The sequence below is a fragment of the Balaenoptera acutorostrata genome, chromosome 16 (genome assembly GCF_949987535.1).
Source record: "Balaenoptera acutorostrata chromosome 16, mBalAcu1.1, whole genome shotgun sequence".
In the NCBI taxonomy this organism is placed as follows: Eukaryota; Metazoa; Chordata; class Mammalia; order Artiodactyla; family Balaenopteridae; genus Balaenoptera; species Balaenoptera acutorostrata.
The window spans coordinates 23,552,999-23,578,709 of record NC_080079.1 but is presented as its reverse complement, the minus strand read 5'-3'; positions in this window follow the sequence as shown (position 1 = coordinate 23,578,709).

Here is a 25,711-nt window from a genome sequence, read left to right as displayed (position 1 = left end):
GCTGACAGAGAAATTATGGCTGAAAACATCTATATTTTAAAAAAGAAAGATATCAAATTGAAAACCTACTACCTTAAGAAGTTGAAGAAAAGAAAAATAAACCCAAAATAAGCATGAGGAAGAAAATAATTTAAATGAGTGGAAATAAATGCAATAAATAATCAAGAGAAACAATAAGAAAAATTGGCTTTTGAAAATATCACCTAATTGACAAAATTTTAACTAGACTTTTCAAAAATAAAAGTAAAAGTAAAGAAAATATTTAAATTCCTAAATCAGGAACAAATGAGGGAACATCAGTACCAACCAGAAATAAAAAGGATTATAAGAATATAACAGCTGTATAACAATAAATTAAATAACTTGGATAAAATCGGCACATTCCTAGAAAGACACAGATTCCTAAAACTGACTCAAGAAGAATTAGAAAATATGAATAGATCTATAACATATAAAGATATTAAATTAAAAATTAAAACTTTTCAAAGAAAAACCTAAGACAGGACTCATTTTTCATTTTCACCAAACATTTAAAGTGCAGTTAATATCAATATTATAAAAATTCTTTAAAAAAAAAGAAAAAAAGGAGAGAAAAGTCACCTCGTCCTTCTATAAGGCCAGTATTACCTTGATACAAAAACCAAACAATGATATCACAGGGAAAAAATGTAAATACATTAAAAAACACAGGCCAATACCACTTATGAATATAAACATGAAAATCCTCTACAAAATACAAGCAAACCAAATCCAGCAACACGTAAGGATTTACACTATGATCAAGTGGGAATTATCCCAGGATGATAAGGTTGGTTTAATATCCAAAATTCAATTAATATATGATACCATATTAATAGAATAAAGAACAAAAATATATCATCTCAATAGATGCACAAAAGGTATTTGTATAAAACTCCAATATCACTTCATGATTAAAAAGCATTCAGCAAGACAGGATTAAAAGAGAGTTTCCTCAACCTCATAATGGCATTTATGAAAACCCATATACTTAATTACACTTAATGGTGAAAGACTGGATCCTTTCCCTAAAAAACAGAAGACAGACAAATAAATCAACTGAAATTATAGCAAATGGAAACAAGGACATAGCCACTACTTCAAAACAATATGATTGACTTTAGAAATGCAAGAAAATTAACTTTAAAATCCATGACTATTAAGAGATCATAAAGAGTAAGCATATAAAGGCTACCATTAGCTTTATGAATTTCTCACAGTCTTAAAACAACATGTTTAGAACCCAAGTCAATAAACTATACAACTTCACTAGTACACATTAAACAAGCTCATTAAATGGAGAAACATACCATTCATCTCACAGGGAAAAATAAGTATTTCTAATATTGTGATAATTCCCCAATGTGTACATTTAACAAAAATTAATTAAAACCTTAACGACATTTTAAAAAAACCTTATCTTAGAGTTCACTTGAAAAAGAAAAACTGAACTTCTGGAGATTTTTGAGATTTTTGAGCATTTTTATCTTACCAGATATTAACAATATTGTAAAGGCTTCCTGCTAGAAAGGTGTGCCACTAGAGTTGAAATTGATGCATTTTCTTTTTAGTGAGCAGAGCCAACCTCTTCACAGTACAGGCTGAAGTTAAAAACATCAACTTGAATTCACAGTCATCTTCCTTGATTTTTGCTAGCCCTGACTGTCTAGAAAGAAGTATGTAAGAAAATACACACTTGGGGGATTAAGGAGTTCAGGTAGGGTAAGGAGTGGTTCTTGGATACAAGCCTTTGGGCTCAACTACTCTAGGGGTGATATTCCTCTACATGTTGTGTTTGAGAAATTCTTTTCCGCCAGGGAGTCTGAAATATAATACATTTCTGAATAGTCTCACGCCCAGTGGGCTAGACCCTGATGTGCAACAGAATCAGAGCACCATAACCAGATCTCTATCATTTTACTCCCATGAGGTAATAGAGGCTGTGACATTTTGTCTGGAAAACTGTTTCTCCAAGGGTCTATAAACTCACTGAACTTTCATTTAAAGGAACCTGGCCTTTAAAGCTAGGAACCTTAGCTACTGTAGGGGATGATACCATTCCAGTATCTGTGGTAGGGATATGGCCAGTACTTGGTTCATCTTCTGTACTTTGGACAGAACATCCCAAGGCTGTTTTCAACTCAGCCACAATTCACTTACTAAGATACGGCAGAGCCAACCTGGGCATTCCCACTGTAGGTACTCATAGGCACTTTGGGACCCCTGAACAAATAGCAGGAGGAGATTGTAATCTTCGGATGGATGAGTTTCTGTATCCCAGGTTATTACTATCATGTTAGAAGAGTTAAGAATTTATACTCTCCTATCACTTATGAGAATGTCTGATTTTTCCATGAAGAGATGGGAAGCAGTGTTTATATGCCATACCTCTACATGTACATTCTCATTTAATCTCACAACATTTCTATAATGCCAAATAAGCTTTGTTAACTTTCTCTTCCAAAAAAATAGTCCCTCAATTTTACTCCTGGCTCAGTTTTACTTCTAATGCACACACACAAACACACATACACTTCTCATTTAAGAGAAAATCTACCTTCAAACCAAACAAAGCCAATAAGTACATCTTGCAATTCAGAAATTCTGAGAACCTCAGTGAAATTTATTTTGTTTTCAGTTCTCCCAATATCAAATATGTTTCTCAAATGCTCCAGAAAACTCCTCTTCATTTTCAAAATACTACAGAAATAAAAAAAGAAAATATTCACAATAGCTGGGGGATAAGAATTATTTCCCCCTAGAGCCTTTGACTCTTTATCTAGTTGCTTAGTTCAACTGTGAACTTGATCCCCAATGATATCTTGGCGGTGGGGGGGGGGGTCTATTGACCACATTCATTGATAAGGATCTGATTAGACGTTACACACTTGGACTGTTCTCACTGGTGAGAAGGTTTTTTGTTTTTGTTTTTTGCATTGTGCTGAAATCAATGGCCTAATCACTTCCCTACCTGGTTCTTAATGTGCCCTCTGGAGCAATGCAGGATAAACAGATAGAACCTTTGTCTCCTAGGTTCTGTAGCACATATCCTTCATTCAGTCTTGCACATGGTGTGTCTCTTATGTTGTGGGACTTTGAACCTCTCCCTGAAATGTTTCTCCCATACTATTGACCCAGATGTGGTCATGCTGCTATGTCCTACCTGTGGCATCAGGTGACAGGGTGCAACTAGTGAAAAAAAAAAGTGGAGCTTTGAGGATTTTAGTATATATACCTCCAAGTAATAAACATAACCAATATCCAATTCAAGTTATTTCCCACTTCTTCAATTTTCCTGCCTCGTGTACTTTATCGACTACCATAGCCTGAAATATTCATGACGTATTACTCACGGAGCCATCACATGTGATTTTCTGCAAATCAGGAAAGGACCAGAAAAGCACGGTGCCAAAAGTCTGCAGAGTAAAGACTGTTTTCTCAACCATTTCACAACACCCTGAATTATTACTGTGGTTTACTAACGCTCACTCTGTTTGTTCATCTCAGTGTTTCAGTATGAGTTACTGTGAGCCTGGGTTTCTGCAAGGTAGTGATATGTTCTCAATTGCTAGTTATTTTCCAGAAATGTCATTTCTTGTCTTGTATTCGATTAGTCATTTAAAAAAAACCACATTTATCGCTATAAAACAAGGCTAGGATTAATGCTGACCTATTTCTTTCTCCTGGATTAGTGCATTTTTCCTTCTATTTGTGCCTCAGTACATGAACCCTATGTTCTTTTATTAAGGGAAAAAATTTATATTGGCCAACTTCACTATATTTTGTTCAATGCCATTTATTTCAAAGATGCTATCTGTGCTCTAACCAACACTATTTATATCTGAAGTGGTCATCATATTATTTAGTAAGACATTTCCTACTCCCTTTGGGATCTCCTTGGTCTAAACACCATCACACATCTTAAAACTTTTTCATTTATTAATTTATTTCATGCTGAAACCAGATTTAGAAATGGTATTCTCAAACAAATCATAGTTGATGGCCAAAAAGTCAATTACTTCCCAAATTGTTTAAGAGCTTTAAGAAGCTGAGAACAGGATGCCCGTTGTGTTTAGGTAGACTATAATGTTTTCTGTGGAATCAATTTGTTTATTTTCTCTTGCGAGAAATAAAATTGAACATTCTCATAGGTGGCAGAACAGTCCAGTGTGGTATGATTCCATTGCTAAAATAAACCTACTCGAGCCTATACTAACAATATCCTACTCCCTTTAACCGATGTGCAGCAGCTGAGAGATAACAGATGTCTCAATGAACATAAAATCTTGCCCAGAGGAATACATGCATTGCTCTTCCTATATATATATAAATTTCTCTTGGCTCCCCTACTCATGCACATCTGCTGGGGTGTCATGGCTAACAAAAATGACAACAGCTGTTACTGAACGCCAAGGGAAAGCAGAAGTGGCCTTGGGACATTTTTGCATATAGAACCCTTGCTCTGGGCTGAGGACAAAGGGATGGAACTTTACAAGATGCTCTTACCAAAGAAAATCAGATGCCAATAACAACCACTAACATTTCTGTGGCACCTTATAGCTATATAGAGGATACTCACAGATGCCATCTTATTTCAGTTTCACCACTGGGTGAGGTAAAACAGTAAACATTTTTTGTTACCTCCTTAGCATCCACCTAGCTGTTTATCCTTCTTCCAGCTCCAATTTCTATGGGGAAAATTATGTGGGTCCCAAGAAGCTGCTTCCTTTATCTGCTCTAGGGAGAAACCCATGAATCAATCTAAGCCCTCAGCATATGTCATTTCCCTGGTCACAGTGATTGGTAGCAGCATGGACATGAAACCTATGCTGAAAGTTTCTAAGCATCGTGGGACGATGGTATTGCCTCTTTCATATCAAATGGCAAAATATCTACTCTGCAGGACACTGAAACCCATCTTGACACCACGAAGGAGATCAACCACAGGATGAAGCTGATACACTGGAAGTCCAGGTAGAATGATGGAGAGAAGGAAGATCTTTGGAATATGGTAAAAGTACAGGAATCAAGATTCACATGAAACTAATCCTTCCTCTGAAAGTTTTACTTATATGAATCAATAAAACCCTTTTATTGTTTCCATCAGTTTTAATTTGGTGTTTGGTTACTTATAACTGAAAGCAACTTAATGAAGAGGGCTGTCTTTGATGATCTCCCCTAAAAACACAGCCTGAGACAAGGACTTGGGTATAGGTAGTCTACTTATGATAAAATTCTAAGTAAGATGATGAGACAATGTAGAGAGAAAGTCAGGGAAGGATAAAAGACAATAAAGGGAATGTTATAAAGTTGGTTACTGATATAGGAAACTGGGGTTAAAATCCTGGGGACTCTGAGGGACCATGTAGAATGTGCCTCTGACTTGTCCCTCTGAAGGACAGGAGACTGCACATTTATCCAACAACTCCCAAACCCCACTGATTGAGAGTTAAGTGTTGATACCCCTGCACTTCCAGATTGCACCTGAGGTCAGGTTGAATGACTTCCAGTTGCAGGAAAGCCTTGGGGCAGAAAAGTGAAGAGACTTTGCAGTGTCACTCAGGTAATGTATCACTGAGTGCACTGCCCTGTCCACAACAGCACTGCTGACACCAGAAGTTGGTTGAAGGGATGGATGTAAGGCAAAAAAAAAAAAAAAAAAAAAAAAGGAGGGAAGGAAAGGAAGAAAGAAAGAGCACATGCTACAGTAGGCAGATCAGAAATTATTACCATTTTTGTATCAACCTGTTTTAGAGAGGCTAAAATATATCTTCAAAATGAAAAAAACTAATTAATAGTGGTTGTGACACAACAGTACTGAAAACTGATATTTATTGAAATTTTCCTACAAACAGGACTCTGTGCTAAGTTCTTTTCATGTATTATCTCATTTAATCTTTAAAATAGTTTTGAAATAGTCATTATAATATCCCATTTGTAGAAAAAGAAACCTAGGTAGAGAAAATTGTCTAATGTACTCCCAATCCACATGTTAGACATGCCGGAGTGGATAGCAGACTGAGGTCTGACTCCACAACACTAAGCATCATTGCCCCATACCCAGCCACAGCAGGTAAGCAAGGAAGGGAAGAGACAGACACCAACAGAAAGGTACACTTTCATTACTAAAATAAATGTTTATGTGAATGCTCTGAATTTCTTTGTCAAATTTAAAATTTTAAAATAAAGATGTCCTAATTGACTGAAGGTTCTATTTTATTCATTGATAACATGAAAGAGTTGGCTTATATCTAAGGACCCTAAAGAACTCTTGGATTATATAATTGTCTAACACAAACATTAAAAAATTAATATGTGTGCTTTAAAATATTGTCCGTATATAAGTACATCTGAGAATACTTTTTTTTTTTTTTTTTTAAATAAAGTTTCAATGTGTATTTGGGTTTTCTGGGACCTGAGGGAAAATGAGTATTATTTATGGAACCGTAAATACAAATACAGATTTATAGCATTCAGTCTTTCAAGGATGTTTGAGTATCCACTCTGGGTCAGATACTATGTAGTCATTAAAATATCAGTCATCATAAACAAATGGGGATAAAAAGATGTCCCCCAAAAAGTCGATGGCAATAAATTGTATGTTCCCAAAGTTTTGGGGTTTTCTTCTGCTATAGGATAAAGGTAATATATGTTGAGATCAGGAAAGAAAAATGAATAATCCAATTCTAATTTGCATCTCAGTTTTTCCCAAATCTTGAAGCTGGTTAGAGACTTGTCTAAGAGATAAAAAATTTTACATAAACCTGTACATACATACGTGCCTGAACACATGCACACACCTATAATGTGACAATTTCCTAATATGGTACTCTCTAAGGAGGCAGCATAACCTGGTGGAAAGAGCAGCGACTTGGGAATCAGGTGGACCAGGAGTAAACCTCATCTGAGCCATTTTCTAGCTGAGTGACAAGTCACCACCTCTCTGAGCTTGAGTGATTTGTTGTAGTTGGAAATTTGTCAGCTGGTGTTGATATATATATATAGTGCCTGATCTAGGTACTCAAATAGAGGAATTAATAATAATAACTACTATTAATTAAGTAGGTACTTTGGAAATCATTTAAAATGAGTTTTGAAAAACTGTTTCCTTGAGAAATATAATTTCTTCAGCCAAATCACAAAGTGAATTATAGTTTTTAAATATTTTAAATTCACAAATGATTGTATGTAATTAATGACCAACAACAAGATTTAAAACAAATTCTAATGAGTGTTTCTTCCTGGGATCCAAAAGTTAATTTAAAAAATATTGGTATTCAAGCTAAACTCATTTAAGTGTAGGAACTGTTTTTCTATTTTAGCAGCCTTCACCTTTGTTTTAATCAAATCAATGTTTAAAAGTAAAAGACTTAGAAAGCTTACTCTTCTGAGCTATAAAATATAGCTGTTATACTTTTTTAATCCCTGAGATCAAAGACTAAAGCTTAAATTTTGGAAAATCATAGATACTGAAACAAAGTCACCTATATGTCTATCATTTTACCTTAGACTGTTAATTCTTATTATCAGAAATCAAATAGTTGTATAGGATAAAAATTTGTCCAAGAAATGGATTTAAATGATCTAATTTTTCCCCTAATGTTGGTGATACAGTCATGATATGTGTCTCTGTAGTTCTTCATGTATTGTGTTGTGACATTTTTGTTGCATTATCTTTTCTTGTTAATGTTTGTGTTAAAATCTAGCTTTATGAGCTGACCTCTTTTCTCCCCAAAAAGATTACATGATTCTTGGTAACAAGTGCCGTGCCTTACACTGTTCCTGTTGTAGCCTCTGAGGTCACGTAGCACATATTCTTTATGCACAGCAGGGGCAGAGTGCATAATTTATTTAGTGTTTTGCTGATTATTTCACTCGTCTCTACACTCGTCTCTGTCTCTTCATGCTGATTTGTTTCTGCTCTGTAACCCCTGTTCTCCAATTTGACCTCTCCATCATAGGCTCTGTTTTATCAAATTCCCTCCTCATTTTAAATCAAAGCAAGTCCTTCTGTTTACTTTCCACTTACATTACTGACTACAAATGTCTATCAGGTGTACTTATACCTAGATTATTTATGCTGGTCCTGTAATGCATTTCACATTACCATGTGCATCAAAGATGCTTCCCAGAGCAAAACTCTTTTCCATTTTATTACATCTACTCAATTTTGCAAGTCCAAAACTCATCCAAGTTGTCATTTCCACAATAGTGCCAGGGAGGACACTGATTGCATGCAGATTTTACAGGATGCCTCTCTGTCTCGTCCATTTTTTTACTTAATCAGTTTCTTTTTTCTGCTAGTCCTTGTCAATCATCACCCACTCCACATTCTTCTGTATTTGAGAATTTCTACAGGCTCCTCCTCCTTTAATTTAAATTCAGTTCATTTCAGCCATGAGTTTCTCTCTATGGACATTTTAGTAAGCTGCTCCATGTGCCAAGAAAATGTTTTGAAACATAAGCAGGCAGCATCACCCACATTATTAGAATTTAGGAATCGTTGCTGATTTATCTGCACCTAAGTAATAGGCAAAGATTACAAAGGTAGAGTGTAGCTAACCTGTTACAATTACTTTACCTGTTAGATTACACTGATCTGTCATAGTGACAACCAGTAACAGTGTAACTTTCAGCAAATCCCTGGTCCTCACTAGACCTCAGTTTCCCTGTATATATGTAAGGGAATGGGGGAGGGGCTAGAGGACTTGTTATCCTTATTTGTAGGTACTACCTAAACAGTGTCAGTTACATGATGTAAAACATATATAGTTTTTTTTTCCTACTGACAATCTGTTTATTACATAATTATTCAATGGTGAGAGAAGAGACTTTATAAAATTCTGACTGGAAGAATCAGAACATAGAGCAATGGGATGGTTTTTGGTGGGTGTTCTCTCTAATTTTTGAGAGTTTGATTTCAAAGGAAGTATCTCAAGGGTTCGGACATATTTCCTTCCTGAGACAGCTATAAGAGAGGCAGAGAAAGCTGATAAGGAGGACTTGCTCCTAAGATTCAGCCACTAAGTCTTTGTACCATACTCTGGCTCATGAATAGGACATCTCCCAGGCCAAATACTTAAGAAGGGACTGAGCATCTCTTTTCATGCTATTGAGAGATGCCATGCATACTTGATTGAAAAGTAAATCAAGATTGTCTTTAAAATAAACTATTTTCAAATCTAAAAAGTTGTAACTTGAACTACAGAAATATGAATATACATAGGGGGTAATTAAAATGGGCTATTTAAAATTATTTTTGTCCAGAAAAATTGGGGATATATGGTGACTGCATGAGTCCCATCTCTTTCCATAAACTCCACCCACTGGAATGTGTCTGTAGACAACCTAAGAAGCAACCCCGAATAGAGGGACCTTAGGACTAATCAGATTTGGTAGGGACAATCTGCTTTCCTGTTCATACCTGGAGGGAGAAAAAAAATTAGACCCAAACGGACTGATGCAGAATTAAATACTTTACACATTTACAATATAAACAATGACACCTTGTTATGATCTATGTGACATATTTAACCATGCTATTTTTCTAAAAGTGCATTAGTGAATTCACCTGGCTTTTGGGGAATGCTGTTAACCAATGCTGGTTGGAGAGGATTTCTATTTTGATGCATCTTTATTAAAAAGGCTTGAATTTAGATGTATCTAGAGAGTGCCACCTTGTGGACAAAAGGCAGTAGAGGTAGGCAGAGAAAAGCTTATACATAGGACATATAAATCCATACTATTTGCATGTGATTGCTGTCATTATATTAACCTCGACAATCCAAATATTTCTTCAGTCATACCCAGAGATCAAAATCTAAGAGAGAGTGGTGCAGACTGACCTAAAGATGAAAGAGAAACCATTGTTTTCCCTGTTTCAATATCATTATGTAAGGAAAAATATAGTGCATTATGTAAAAGAGGAAACACATATGTCTACATTTATATAAAATGTCACTTTGGTAGCATTCATAAAATACAAAGAGACCAAAAAGTCAGCAAATCTTATTTAAGATAGAAATACTAGATTCACCTTCTACATTGACATTTTGGTTAGTCAGCCCACTAGCCCTCCCTCAGGCCCACATAATTATTAATTCTCATGTACATGGATTCTAAAACTCAGCAGACACACTGAATTCTTTTTATTAAGGAAAAACGTAGTGACAGAAAAAAAAATACAGTACTGCTGCTGGTTTCTGCTGGTTGCACCCTCTCCTTCGAACATCATGTTAACATTATGCAGTTTGAAAAACTAAGAAGGAACACATCTCAATTCTGGGGAATACCTGGTTTGATCCAGATTTTTATAATATGTAAACACTGCACTGGTTTTTATTCTAGAATGATAAGCTGGAAAGAAATCAAATAAAACCAAACCCTACCAAATAAACATTAACATTATTGTTGCTATCTATAGCTGTTTATATTTGTCTCATTTGTATATCTTAAACTCAAGAGGATTTGGATACAAGGATGTTTTAATAATTACTATAAAGAAATCAATTTTTCCTGGTTTACCAACTCTTTTATGAACTGTGATTAAAAGGATCATGAATAAGTCATGAACGGAACTCTATTCCAACCCCAGATAAAAATATCTGCAGATGTATTTGGCTAATTTGTCTCATAAAAAACTGTCTTAGTTCTTTGTCTTTGAATGTCCACACTTGTGTCCTTTCCTGCCAGATACCTTAACACCAAACCACAGGACATCCATGTCTCTCCTTGTCCTGGCCAAGTCCCAGAGGTACATGACACAAAGGAAAGAGCCGGAGAAGGTAGTTTTGTTAGAAAACACTTTCCAATGCCCTTGCTAGCTCCCCCTTGTTTCTTCCCATCTCTTCCATGAAGTTACCCGTGACTTCTTCAGTCCTCATCCACCTCCCTCCCCTTAAATTTCTATAAATCTTCATCACACAATTAAACCCTTAATTATGTAAGGTTATGTTTCATCATCTAATTGTTTTACAAGTGTTAATCTTGATTCCTCACTATATGGTGAGCAACTTGGGAACAGGGAAGATATATTTTATTTTTTCTAGGTCCTGCACAGCATACATCACAAGACTGAACACAGACGGTGCTCTATAAATATTTTAAACTAGAATGAATTTGGAGTGTGGTAGGGTGTTGGCCTTGTTTTGTTTAATATTTGGGAAAATGACGTAGAAGACCTGAAAAAATGCCTTTCAAGTTTGCAGATATCTCTCAGGAATAAGAGCTCATAGTCTAGTTGGGGAGACAGATATGCATTCAACTAAATTACCATGCATAGTCAAATATTAGAGAGATGAAAAAATACTTGGGGGGAAACTTAGGATGGAAGAACTGCCTGCCTGGGATGAGTCAGTAAATACTTAAGAGAGGACATTTGAGCTTGGAGAAAAGGGCATTCTGAAATTGGTGGCACATGCAAAGCAATAGAATAGAGAATGATCCAGAATTATTTGAAGAATAGTATACTCAGATGGCAGAAGTGTAAGTAGGTAGGTGGGCTCTGAAATATGTTACCGCAGGTGAGGTAAATTAAATACAGATTGTAAAGTACCTTATTTACCTTGCAAAATGGCTAGAATTCAACCCATGGATTCTTTCAATCTCAGTATTTTTCTCCTTTCTATTTCCTATGCCACCACTCTAAAATTCCTCTTTCTGTCTTGAATGAAATATTGAAATGACCACTTAATTGGTCTCCCCATCCCCAGATTGTTTTCTATATAAGTCATACCTCCACTCAGTTGAATAATATCAAGCCACTTTTGGTTTTCTAGTTCCTACCAAATTGAGAATAACCTCTCTGGCAATAAGTGCTCTCTGCAATAGGACGATGACCTAAATATCCTGCATCATCTACACTACTATGAGACAGTCAAATCCAATTTCCCCTGGCTCCCAGAGATATTTCCATTTTTGGAAATTATCCATGCTTTCCAATTACTCAAGCTTTTCATCTTGCTTCAAGTGTCTTACTATCTGCTTACCAAATTCTACCTCTTTCAAGTCCCATCTTGAGGGATAAATCCTACGTAAATTATCCTCAGAAACCCACTAAACCCAGATTTCTACCTCCTTTGAATCTCGCAAGTCTTCATTTCTAAGTATGACAACTTGACATACATCTTCTGTCCTATATTATTTATTTGTGTTCTTGTCTTCACATGATCACCTTATCTATCTCACCTCGTTCTCTCCTTGGAAGAAAAGATGTTGATTATAGTCATCTTTGCAGATCCTAAAGCAGTTGTCATAGTACCTTGCTGATACCAGTTTTAAGCACTGCACAATTTTTGTTTGCTTGTTTTTGCTCTTGGTCATGGTGTGATGTGCACTGGGCTGACACTGAGGATATATTGCAGGATCTAACACCATATCCTCCACAGAGCCCACTATCTAGCGAGAGCTTGTCATGCATACACATAATAAAATAAGGTGAAAAAGGAACTGGGGGGACTGATGGAATTGCTAAGTGTGAGTTCATTATGGAAGTAACAAGATTCTACCATCCAATTGAAATACTGTGGTCTGTGGTATAGACTTTGAGACTTATTTCACAGTCGGGTCAGTGGATTAAAACGATTTCCTAGGAAATCACATGTGAAGGTGTATATTTGATGGAAGGGGTTGTGGGCCATCCTAGAAGTCCAGGGGTGGCTAGGTCCAGTGACAATCCTTTCCAGTGTCTATAGGCTGAAAAAAGGGTCAATGGAGCCCTCTTTAAGAAGGGAACAGTAACTGATTTTCTTTATGGTTATAAAGAAGCACATATTTCTTATAGAAAATTTGGAAAATAGAGAAATATATCAATACAGAATTTTTAAAATCATTGTGATTATATTATTTGAGATTATACCACATGGTACTGTTTGAATCCTGTCTTTTCAGCTAACAATATGTTGGAATGATTTCTCCATGTCATTAAACAGTCTTTAAAAATAATAGCTGCATAGTAGTATACTTTATGTACCATAACTTACTTAAGCAACTGAGTGGGACCACTTTTGAATAATTCTGGGTGTGCAAAAAGGGGTAAACAATCAGTTGTATTTTCTAAATTGTATTAAATGGAAAGCAGTTGTTAGGGGAAAACTACCATGACTATGGCTACTTAGTCCCATCCCAAATTTACCTCAAGATGATTTAGTATTAACGGAGAATATTGTACAAAATTTTTTTATTTTATATTTTGGAAGTACCACCGAAGGAAGCATATAATGGGATGGGTTGATGGGGTGTGTAGTAAAATAACTTTGTTAGTTCTATTCTTCTTCTGTAGTGAAATAACTTTTACCTTCAAAGGCAAATAGCTCAGAGCATAGACTTCCCTGAGAAGAGAGAGCCCATTTTTTCTCTATTAATCACCAGCTGCTTTACCAAGATGGGCCACAAATAGGAAAGTGAAGGAGCATTTGCCAAGGAAATGACTGGTAAAGTGAAAATTTATCTTAATGACATAAACCACCCTCCTGCAAGCTCTTCTTTTCCAGAAAAAAACAAAAAAACAAAAAAACCACCCACACAAGAGGTGTGAGGTAGGCTTTAAGCCACCCATCCCTGGGGTCAGTTTCACAAGCAGTTTCTTTTATCACCATGAAGATCTTATTTACAAAGTGCATCTGTTAATATCCACTTTGAATAATCAGTGTGGAGCTTGTAAGCTAATAATAACAACAACAACAACAACAACATTACCCTTAAAATCGATGAGGGAAACAGTAATTAATATACTTCTCCAAAGACTGCCAGGAGAAGATTTTTTCTGTGGAATGAAATGTCAATTCTACCTGCATGTGGATGCTAAGGAAGCATATTTTTAGGTGGAAGAGGTCAAGAAAAAGCTAAAGATAGACACAACCTCAAATTTATCCTAATAATGGATTTTATGATTACTTTAAAGTCCTAAGATGTAATCCTATATATCAGATAAAGGTGTGTGTGTGTGTATATATATGTAGATGTATAGACATGACCATATGCACAAACATAAAATTGAGAACCTAGCCACAAGCCAAAAAAACTGTATTAAGTGCTTAATGTACCTTGTGTCATTTAATTTAGCAACCCAAGGGAACTATTATATCCCTCATTCTCTGATGAAAAAAAATGAATCGCGAATTTGCTACTGACTTACACCCAGCCTAGCTAAAGCTGAAGACCATGTCACCCTCATAGTAATAGTGTTATTGCTGCTATTGCTATGGGTACTAGTACTGATGCTATATTTACCCTATTTGTGGTATCACAATTAATTTCATACTTAGCATCTATTTGTTGAGTGTTTGCATTATGCATTAAGCTAAGCTATTGACATATGCTATCTTTTTAAAATTCTGCTGTGCCCCTAAGACTCAAGTGAAGTGCATTTCTTGTTTGGTTGTTGTTTGTTTGATTGTTTTTCTTTTCTGGGGGAGACTTTCCCTTCCCTATCCCACGAGGTTCTTGTGGGGCTGCCAATCAAAGGGAGTTGCTCCCCTTGATACAAGGACAGGCATGAGACCCAAACTAACACAATGAGATTCTCTCTCTCAGAAATTTGAACAACGTATACAGAGAGATGGCATAGAGTTGGAGCCAAGTCATCTGTTCAGAAATACCCAGCTCTACTGTGGTTCTTGTTCTTCCCAACAGTGTTCAGTTGCTTAGTTCGTCCTTTGACTCCATGAGCTACAGTAAATGTATCTTTTATTGCATCCTTTCAATTAAATTCTTTTTCAAACGTTAGTCACTTGCAATTGGGAGACTAGGATTGACATATATACACTAATATGTATAAAATGGATAACTAATAAAGAAAGAAAGAAAGAGAGAAAGCAAAGCCTCTGGGGGGAGAAAAAAAACATAAGTTAGTCACTTGGATTCTGCTTCTTACGTTCAAACTACTACCCTCCAATTTATCTCCAGAGATAAAACCATGATAGAGAACAACCACAGAAGCTCACGCAACTAGTAATTAGGATCTCAACACACCCAGAGAGCATCCTTTGAGATTTCTGCCTCTTGGGCTGAACTTGCAGTGAGGAACAGTCTGTTAAGGATGTGCAGAAGCTCAAACTATCCCTCTCAGAGGCAAATTCTCCCTCCAAGCCTTTGTCTTGGAAAGAAACAGTGCTTTGCTTCCTGTTTGAAACTCTATTTCTATAGGAATACACATACCCTTTTGTGCTACACTGATCCCCAGTGAAACAGACCATGTCTCCACGTGTTTGCCTTTTATGTGTGTATATTTCAAATACAGTGTCTGTCTAATGTCCACATAGAGGGCTTGGCACAGGCTGAAGCTCCCCAGGCCTCATTAGGAGACCTGTTCACAATACACAGTTCTTGCTTTAACAGAGAAGACAGGCTCATGCCTTCTCTTTTCTTCACTCATTTCTCTCTTGGAAGTAGCAGATAGCTTGTTTCTCCCCAGGGCTCTACATGAGTTCCCACTATTCTATGTGATTTTCCTCCATAGAGCGGTTAGCTGGAGTCAGAAACGAAAGCAGATGAATTGGACCTGTCATACAATGAATTGTGCTCTCAGACAACCTCATTACTTTAATTACCTAAAAAATAGAAATAGTTTGTCCAGGTAGAAATTTCATTCCTCAGCCTACATGACAGTAGTGGCTGGGAAAGATGGTTCCAAATTCTCCTGCTGATAGAGTGCCCTAAAAGTTTTTGTTTGTTTTTGGTTTTTTGTTTGTTTGTTTTGTTTTGTTTCTGCAAGTAGTCCCATTGACTTTTATGTGTACAGACAATATGTCCTTGAAAGTGGCTGAGGGGCTGGTTTTGGGCACCCACAGGATTAGGATAGGAAATGGGATTGAATATTTATTACAAGCCCACTATGTGCCACTCTTCCATTCAGTGAATGGTTATTATGTAGCTACTTTGTGCCAGGCACTGTTCTAGGCACCAGAAATACAACAGCGGAAAGACAGTCAAAGCCCTTGCTCTCATGACGCTTATGTTCTAGTTAGGGTTGGAGGAACAGGAGAAAATAATAATCAAATACACGGACACACTTTATCTAGATGTTTAGGGAGAGAGAAATGTGAAGATCTAGGGAAAGACCATTCCAGGGAGATAAAAGAGGTTGTAAAAATGGCCCAAAAGTGGGAGCCAGCTTGGCATGTTCAAGGCTGGCAAGTAAGGTGGGCTGAGCAGGTAAACAAGCATCATATTTGACAGCTTAGTTCTGCCACTTACTAGCTGTGTGAACTTGAAAAACCACTTCACATCTCCTACCTTCTGTTTCTACATCATTATCTGTGGTTACTAATGCTCTCCTTACAAGGTTTGTAAAGTTAAATTGCAGAACATATATCGACAACTTAATGCTTGGCAAATATAAAGATCAAAATAAATGATATTAGCTGTCTCTGACTTTGGTGTTATTAATTTGTAATATCTTCCCTTGTCTCCCATAATATCCTATACTCTAAAGTAAATCATTAGTCTCTAAATATACTATTTCTTTTCCTGAGATACCATCCCTCAGCCTGAGTGCCATACAATAACACTCCTACCATCTACCATCACCCTGCCATCTTTTCCATCAGCCTGCTCTAGAGCGCCATCATTCTTGATATCTCTTAAATGACACTCATCTGACCATCCAGTTAAAGGTGTATGTGTGTGTGCATGTGTGTGTGTGTGTGTATATATATACACACACACACACACACACACATATATATATATATACACATATATATATATATAAAATAAATCTCAACTTAAATTTACATTGTCTTCACCAGCATTCAGCTACATCAGGGTATATCTCAAGGTTTTGTAGGTTTGGTGCTCCCAAGGTTTTTTTGGCATGGGACTATGTCAGGAAAGTAACACCCACTTCATGTAAATAGCAGGATTTTAATATAGAAAACTAGTTGCAAAGATATGGGAAGAGCTAAAATACTAAACAGTAGGCAACTCAGAAATTAGCAAATTCAACAGCACCATCACCCTTAGGCTGTGGGGATAAAGGGAGGAAACATCGCTAGAGCCCAAGGACTGGCTATGTTATCTTGAGGGGGCAGAAATGATGGTAGTTGGGCCAAAGAGAGAAAAGAAGTCCAGCAATGGTGGGGTGCAGCCCTGCCAGGAACAGTGCCAATAAACACACAGAGAGTGAAAAATAATGCAGGTTCTTTTCTCCTCCCTGTAAGATCTTGTGTTTGCCATTGGCTAAACCTAGCTGGAGGCCAGAAGGAAAGGGAGTCTGGAAAATACAGTTTGCAGAGGTCAATCGTTTATAATATGCAATGGAGCAGGGGGTGGGCAGGAAATGTATCTGAGCATAAACAAGCCGAATGAACACCATGGGAACAGACACCAGGGCTGCCACACCTACACTGTACATCACAACCTGATTATTCAGCTACGGTGTTTATGCAGCTCACATAGGCACCTTGGGAGGTGAATAGATACCTAGGAAACAATTCTTCCTCAAACCAGAGTCATTCCTGCCTGAGGGGAGGGATAATTCATGAGCAGTGCACGTTGCTAGACACTCAGCTTCTCCTTCCAGCCTGAGCTTAGCACCAGGATAAGCCTTAGGAAGGGCAGTCTGCTAACCAATCCTAAAACAGTTGATTAATTAAAATCTGTAATGTATAACGAGTCCCAAGCAGCACTGCTGTACGTTATAATTCCACAGCATGACACAAAGGTACATTCAAGACATCATTTCCATGTTAGCAGAAAAAAGTGATTTTGGGCATAATTAGTACTAACCACTCTTGTAGTAACAGAAATGGCTGCTCTCTGTAGATACCTTAATGCCCTAGACCTTGACTGCTAGACACCACAATGCAGGTGTCAGCAGCAGCACAAGCAGTTTCATTAGGTTCAAGCTGTAATGCCCACATCATTACACGAACCAGAACCTGAATGTCACATTGCCACAGTGAACTGGATTAAGAAGGAAAAAAAAGGGTAGAAATATTAAGGTAGTTGACAGAACTACTCAGGAGCCCATGATAATACATATTATTATAAATATGTCAGTATGTATATATGCATGATATACAAATATGAATTTTATATAGTTATCTTTATTGTATTTAAGACACTATGGCTTCAAATTCACATCCCAATTTCAGAGATGCTAAAATAGGGAAAGAATGCATCTCAGAGCTATTGAAACATAGTCCACATCATTATGCATATAATTGTAATAAATGACTGTTGAGGAGTTATTTTATATCAGGCACTATTCTAGTGTGTTTTTACATTAATTGATCTTTATGACAAATCTGGGGAGAGAGGGTATGTACTTTGTTAATTTTCATTGTGCAGATGATGAAATTGAGGTTAAGGACTTGCCCAAGGTTACAAAACTATTAAGTCGGGTAGACAGGACTCAAACTCCAAACTCATGTTCATATCCATGTGTTTACAGTGCTTCCATGTGAGATACTTCTTGAGAACTTCCAAAAATTGTTGGTCTGGGAAAGACTTTAAAGAGAGGATAATATTACGCTCTGAAAATAGTAGGTAGGAGACAGAGCTACTTAGGCTTTTTGTTTTGTTGTTGTGAATCAATAGATACATCTATCATGCATGAACACACACACACACACCACATATACACACAATGATGTGCATAAGGAAAGCTGGACTACACGTAGGCGTTTCAACATAATGACGTCTGTATGTTGCTGGTAAGCTTCAACTACGTATCTCTCATCACTGTATAACCCAAAACACTTAACAGTGACCTGCATTTGAGTAACCAATTAGTGTTTTCTCAGAGAGTAAATAAATTTAAAAAATTAAGCTGTTATGTGGGTGGGGGGAATGTTATGGTTGCAATGATGCTGGGCACAGAGGCTCTCAGAGACTGTTCCGAGCTGGATCAGAATTTAGCTAATCAATGTAATACAGGTGAAGCAGAATGAGATAACAATTAGAGGGTTAGATCGTTTTTTAATTATACTGGGGTGCTTACAGAAAGGGGGTTGTGTCATACCTTTTTCACTAGCTAAAATGATAAAATATTGATTCAGAATTCACAATTAATCCTTATAAGCAGACTAGGTTTTTAATAATTCAGTCACATCTCTCAGTGGTCTTGTTTGATCCCTCCCCATGACTGAGCAGAAAATGCTTGCTGAAAAGATGGGGACCATTTCTACCTTAGCATCAGTTCAAATTTCTGTAATTACACATCATGGTAAATGTTAACTCTGAGTACTTAACTTCATTCCCAAAACACTTTCTAAAGGAAAAGTACAGTCCATTCTTTTCCTTCCAAGCCCACTTGAAACCTGTTTTCTTTTGTATGTTCGTTGAATGCATTCTTGTTTTGACTTCTAATTAGCTCTGAAGCTTTTTGACTTATGAAATACACTGTAGCTCTGAAGATGGAGATACAAAATGACAGGTGGATAGTCTCTTAAAGGGCCACAAATCAGGTGAATGGAAACTTGAAGCCCTGTCTGTCATCGATCTGCTTTGAGAACATATGGCTCCCTAGTTGACCTCAGTTACCTTATTTGGAAAATGTAGGACCCCTCAAGGCCTCTTTTGACTTAAATAAATAACTCACTTGAACTTAAGTCCCATTATCCTTTTGAGTGGTTCAAATACATCCACTGTGGTTCAAATACATTCTGTAGAGTGCACAAAGTAATAGAGACAGCATCTTAATCAATAAAAAGAATCTCTTATTTCAGTAGAAGAGATGTCAGATATGAGGTCCCTCAATTCCTAAAGATTTAAGGGTTTCTGTGAGCTGGTGTTTGGTCTGCCTCAAAAATAAATAAATTCTCATTTAAGCTATGTGCTCAGTATATTCTGATGATATAATCCAGTCATTTCAAACACATACATGTTAAATTTTTATTTTGTTTTTATATTCTACATGTCTTAGTTGTCAGTCATCTTGGATTCATAGAATAAGAACACAGATCATCATATAATCTCTGATGTTTACAATCCCTATCCAAGTGTGTCAGTTATTGATATATAGATGCAATCTTGAAGGTAAGGAGAGGTATAAATTTCAAATGAGGTTTTAAAATACAGGAGTTTAAAAAATATTTTAGATCAAGCAGATAAGATCATCTGGCTCTGTCCCCTAACCGTCTCTAAACTTACACAATTTCTTCTCTTCCTTCCCCTAATAATATTATTTGTTCTCACTTTTTGAGAACAAATAAATTCTCATAAGTAGAGGTTCACCTTTAATAATGTCACACTCTTATAGGATGACAATCTACATTCTTACTTTCTCCCTTCCTCATATCCACTAAATTCACCAAGAGGTCTAACTTCTTTGGTCTTCTTTTCTTATATATATGCAAATATGTATCTATCTTGCTATAAGTCTCCTCAAATGCTTTGTAGGGGAAAAAGTTTCCTATGTGCTCTGAGCCATTTCCTTAGGTAAACTATAGCTGCAAGGGATGTACCTACAGAAAAGACAACTGGAAAAAGTTTCAGAGAGAGTAATTATGTATATCAACTTCCTTGATAAATAACAATGCTTTTAAATAATCACCTTACATACATCACATTTAAAATACGAGGGAACTTTTCATCAGCTTGTGACATGAGAAAGCATTATTATTATCCTATTACTCATGCAAAAAGAATGATATCAACTTTCCCAATTGCGGTGGGAGGCAGGAGCTACTTAGTCATCCAAGCAGATCTGGAGGCTAGGATTTTAACTCTTGGTCTTGTATTTGTTCCCTAGTTCAGCTCTTCCCAACCTGTGTTCCACAGGAGATAATATTCTGTAATATCGTGACTATGTTTCAAATATCTCCCTCTTGGAGAGTTATTACAAGACATAAACTTGCTTAAAATCATGTAACCCAGATTTCTCATGAATCCTACCCCACTCCTACCCACCCAGAACTACCCCTCAACTCCAGAACACCTAGTAACATCTTGCAGAAATATTAGTGTGTTGGGAATACAATTGGAAGAAGTCATATTAGACCATTACCAGAGCACTATAGGATGTTAATTGTAGTCCTGACAGTTTTCCAGGTACCAACCTGCCTCCCTGTCCTGGATTCAAAAGTCTTACTTCTGCTATATACAAGCTTGGTCAACTCATTCTGGTATATTACTTAAATTCTCAAAGTCTGCTTCTTCATTAGTAAAAAGAGGATAATAAAAATCTTTTGTGCTGGTTTTGAAAATTAAATGAAAGAATATGTATATGGTGCCTGAGTAATAACTCAGTTAGCAATTATCTTTGCTGTTGCTACTACTATCATTATCATTTTCATCTGCTGCTGGTCTCTGACATAAGGACATGCTCATGTAGGAATTTCTGCCCTCTACTGGAATTATTAGAGCCTATTTTACCTCCTATGACAAATGAAGGTCATTGATCTTTTCACAAAACCTCTCAAATTCTTGTCAGCCTTTACCCAATACTGGCCCTCTCAGCAGGTGATACACCAACCTTGCAAATGGTAAAAGATGGATAATTAGCCATTCTCTTAAGTCATCCAGACCATCATACTAGTCACTTTAATGTCGGGTGATAAAATTTGTAATTCTTATGAGGCTTACCCTGCAGATCCTAATGATAAAATATGCCCTAGAAAGGCAGTGGGTAACTGGAAGAAGTGCTACTTGAGTTTTAAAATATGACCCTAACAGACCCAGCTCAATCCCACAAGCCATGCTTCATGTGTCAGAATCAAAGAGAATGGGACAACAACAAAAATATCCATAGAAAAATGTTCCCTTTTCCCTCCCACTCTCCTCTCCCTTACTTATGGGATGAGACTCTCTTAAAGTAGACTCACAAATATTTGGTCAAAGTATATCACTTCATATTGGGCAAAACAGAGTGTATATCTAAGGACTTAATTATGAAAGTTATTTTTCTCCTATTAATGGACAGACTCTATCACCAGGTCAAATCAGGTTTTATGAGTGTGGGATAAAGTAAAGGCTTAAGACCACTTATTTGAATTTTCCTGGTATTTTCACTTTTGACATCACAGACCTTCTTTTTTCTTCCCCAAAGTGTGTGTGTGCGTGTGTGCGTGTGTGTGTGTGTGTGTGTGTGTGTGTATATAAAACTTCTCTGCTCACAATTTGTCAACAATCACCACATTACTTTGTCCTGTTTCCTTTCTCCGTATCACCTGGGGATTTAAACTTGCCTTACTGATTCTCTTAACATGCAATTCGGAAGCAAAACGTATTAGCAAAGTTAAAGTAAATACTGCAGATGAATTAGAAAAAAGAAGTGACTAATGTGCTAATCCAAATTCTTTTCTGTTGGTGCAAAAAAAATTGTTTTCCTTACCTTTTCTTCTCATAACAGCTGCTAGGCGTCTGTGATTCTAACAGAGGATTAAAATGCTGGTGACTTCCTTTTAAAACACATCGTGACTTGGAGCCTGGTAATAGAAGATTTTCATGATTTCAGATTTTTTTGAATTGACAAAAACAAATGTCTCTATTGGAGTTTATTTTTCAACTATTAAGAGTCTCTGAAACTGAGTTCTCCTTTGTGTGGGTTAACACAAAGGAGCTCAAGACAGTTCCTAAAAACAAGATGCCCCAAAACCTAACCCAACCAACCCACCTGCTAGCAAAGAGACTGTCTTTCTAGAAGAAACCCACTCCTCCTCTTGCTCTTGGGTTGGCTTTTAACTCCTGGGTCCTGACTGCTTAAGACAATGATTCACAATTAAGTCTCCACATTAGGAACACCTGGCTTCTCCCCAGATTAATCCAATCAGATCTCATCTAGATCGTTGTTCAAAGCGAGGTCCATGAACCAGGAGCATGAGCATCACCTAAGAATTTATCAGAAATGCAAAATCTCAAGCCCCGTCTCAGACCTACCAAATCAGAATCTGCATTTTAACAAGACTCCCAGTGATTTGTACACTTATTATTTATTTGTTTGTTGATTTATTTAGGGCCGTGCTGTGCAGCAGGTGAGAACTTAGTTCCCCGACCAGGGATCGAACCTGTGCCCCCTGCAGTAGAAGCGCGGAGTCTTAACCACTGGACCGCCAGGGAAGTCCCTGGACACACATTTAAAACAATACTGATTCTTGGGTTCCATCATCGGAGATTCTTATTTAATTGCTTTGAGATGGGGCTTGGGCAGTAGTACTCAAAGTGTGGTCCCCGGACTAGCATTATAATCATCGCCTGGGGGAGTCTTAAAAATACAAATCACTGGGCCCCAGGCCTACTGAATCAGAAAGAATGGGAGTGGGGTCCACCAATCTGTGTTTTAACAGGTATTACAGATGACTCTAATGCATGTTAAAGATCAAAAACCCTTGTTCAGGAGGATATACCAAATTTATCAGTATACTCATAGTTTATTTCCCACATATTATGGGTCAGGGATGGGCTTATAACCCAGACTTACACAATCAGAACATTATGCATGTTATGTTAATCTCATGCATGAGATTTAACATGGTATAATTAATTGAAGCCAAGCGTTCTCTTGCTTAATATGAACAAAGATGAATGTAACTCAAAATCCATGCCAACTTAGAGCCAACATGAGTGAAGCCAGATTGGAAAATGAAACTGTATCCCTGCTGACAGGGGTATGTGAACTTCTGGGTCTTAACCGTTCCTGAAGCATGCCCTATCTCATGATTTCCGTTTATATAAGGTAATGACTTCCCTTAAAGGTAAACTGGTTTTAGTTGGATTACATCCTGTTTTAAGCATAGAAAATCCTAATGTTAAGGCACTTTCCACATCCAATGGAAAAATTACAGAGGACAATACCTCTGAAGAGAGGTTGTGCAACCTATATTTTGAAACCTCTAGTGAGCATAAATTCACCTACTTCAATGACAATCCACTCCAACTTATGATTATTAGAAATGCCCTTTTCTATCGAACTGAACTCTGAAAAAGTTTCATTTTATGACTCAAAACACTTGATTTCCTCTACCATGTATGTAACAACCTTTTAAACATTTGAAAGCATGTCTGATGCTCCCCACAAATCTTCCCTTCTTTAAATAAACATCCAGATTTCTTTTCCATCTTAATATGATTTTGAGTGCCCTAGTCATCCTAATTGCCTGTCCCTAGATACTTGGAGCTTTATCAACTTCTCTTATTAACTAGTACCTTACAAATAGATGCTGTATTACAAGTATGATCTGACCCATGCAGAGAACACAGTAAATATTCTTTTCTCTGGAATACTAAATTGAACTATGCATAAAAGTCTACTCTGCAAGTTGCTGCCAAACAATATTTGTGATTCTCAACTGAGTAGGAGAGAGGTTACCAAAATCTTCTGGGGAAACTTTTCCTTTTTTCCCAAATGTTATATAACTCCCTCACCCCTCACAATTACTGTTCTTTGACTAAAAACTAAAGAAGTTTCTATCTGTTTTATAACCTAGATCTGACACAATCACTCTTCTGATCTAATTGTTTCATTGATTCATTCACTCTGGAATTATTTGCAACTTCTTAGCATGTTAATTCAAACTTCCCTTCTCTACGTATTCTTATTCTACTTTACTAAAGTTTAGTTTCTGCATTTATAATATGTGGATAGGAGTACCCTTATCTAAGGATGGTGCAAAGATTAAATGAGATATATTATACATAATATACACAGGTAAATTTTGGTGTCTGGAATATATTCAGTGCTCAATAAATCTAAGCTTAAAAATAATGGCATACAGGGCTTTCGTGAGATTGTTTATATGTACCTTCCCAACCTCATGTGCTTTCAGCTCTTGTATCCTAAATTCCAACCATTCTCAATAATGTACAATTTCTGTAACATGCAGATTTACTCTAAAATACCATAGTTTCCAGCCAAATACACCACCAAAGTCTTCTTTACATATATTTCTATTCTACAACACAACCTTGCTATGCACTTTTGCTATAGTTTCTGTGGTAGTACTTTTACAATGATCAAAACTCAATTTTACCTCATCAGCTAAGGTCCATGATTTCAACATTTATTTTTTTATTCTTCTTTTTAATTTTTCCCAACTCCGTCATGAAATATATTAATTATATATTTTCTGCCATCATTCTTTCAGCCCTAAGTGGGCAAAACACTGATGGAATAAAGTTTCTGATATTAAGAAGCTTACACTCTAACTACGAAAAACACAATCCAACACAAGTATAGTGGTAAACTAACACATTAACAAGTTAGAAAATATATATGATAGAATAAATATATGACAATGATTAGACATGTACTAAATGGGAATCTGAATAAATGAATTTCAGAGTAGGAAAATCTTGAAAGATAACGTGAAGGAAACTATTTTGGGGATGGAATTTAAAGTAACCACTAAGTAAGGACCAATGAACAAGAGAGAAGAGGAATTATTGTGAGGAGGTGTGTGAATATGGTCAGAGGCAGGGATGAACAAGCCCTACATTATGGGATGAAAGTAGACATAAATCTTCCAACCTTCATTTTCCTAAGGCAAGTAAACACTTCCATTTGGATTCTTTACCTGTGCTTACCTAAAATTATCAGGGGTTCTGAATACATACCACAGATTCACAGGTGAACCTTTAGTATATGCTAACCATTTTAGAGACCTCTGGCCTAGAATGATATGTGATTGGTCCAAACTAGGAACTTAAATTCCAAAGAAAAATAACTGCCAGTGTGGGAAAATATTTTATCCTAATCTTTGGAGGTGGAGAAATGAGAGAATTGAAATTATGATTTTAAAAAGACATTTACGTG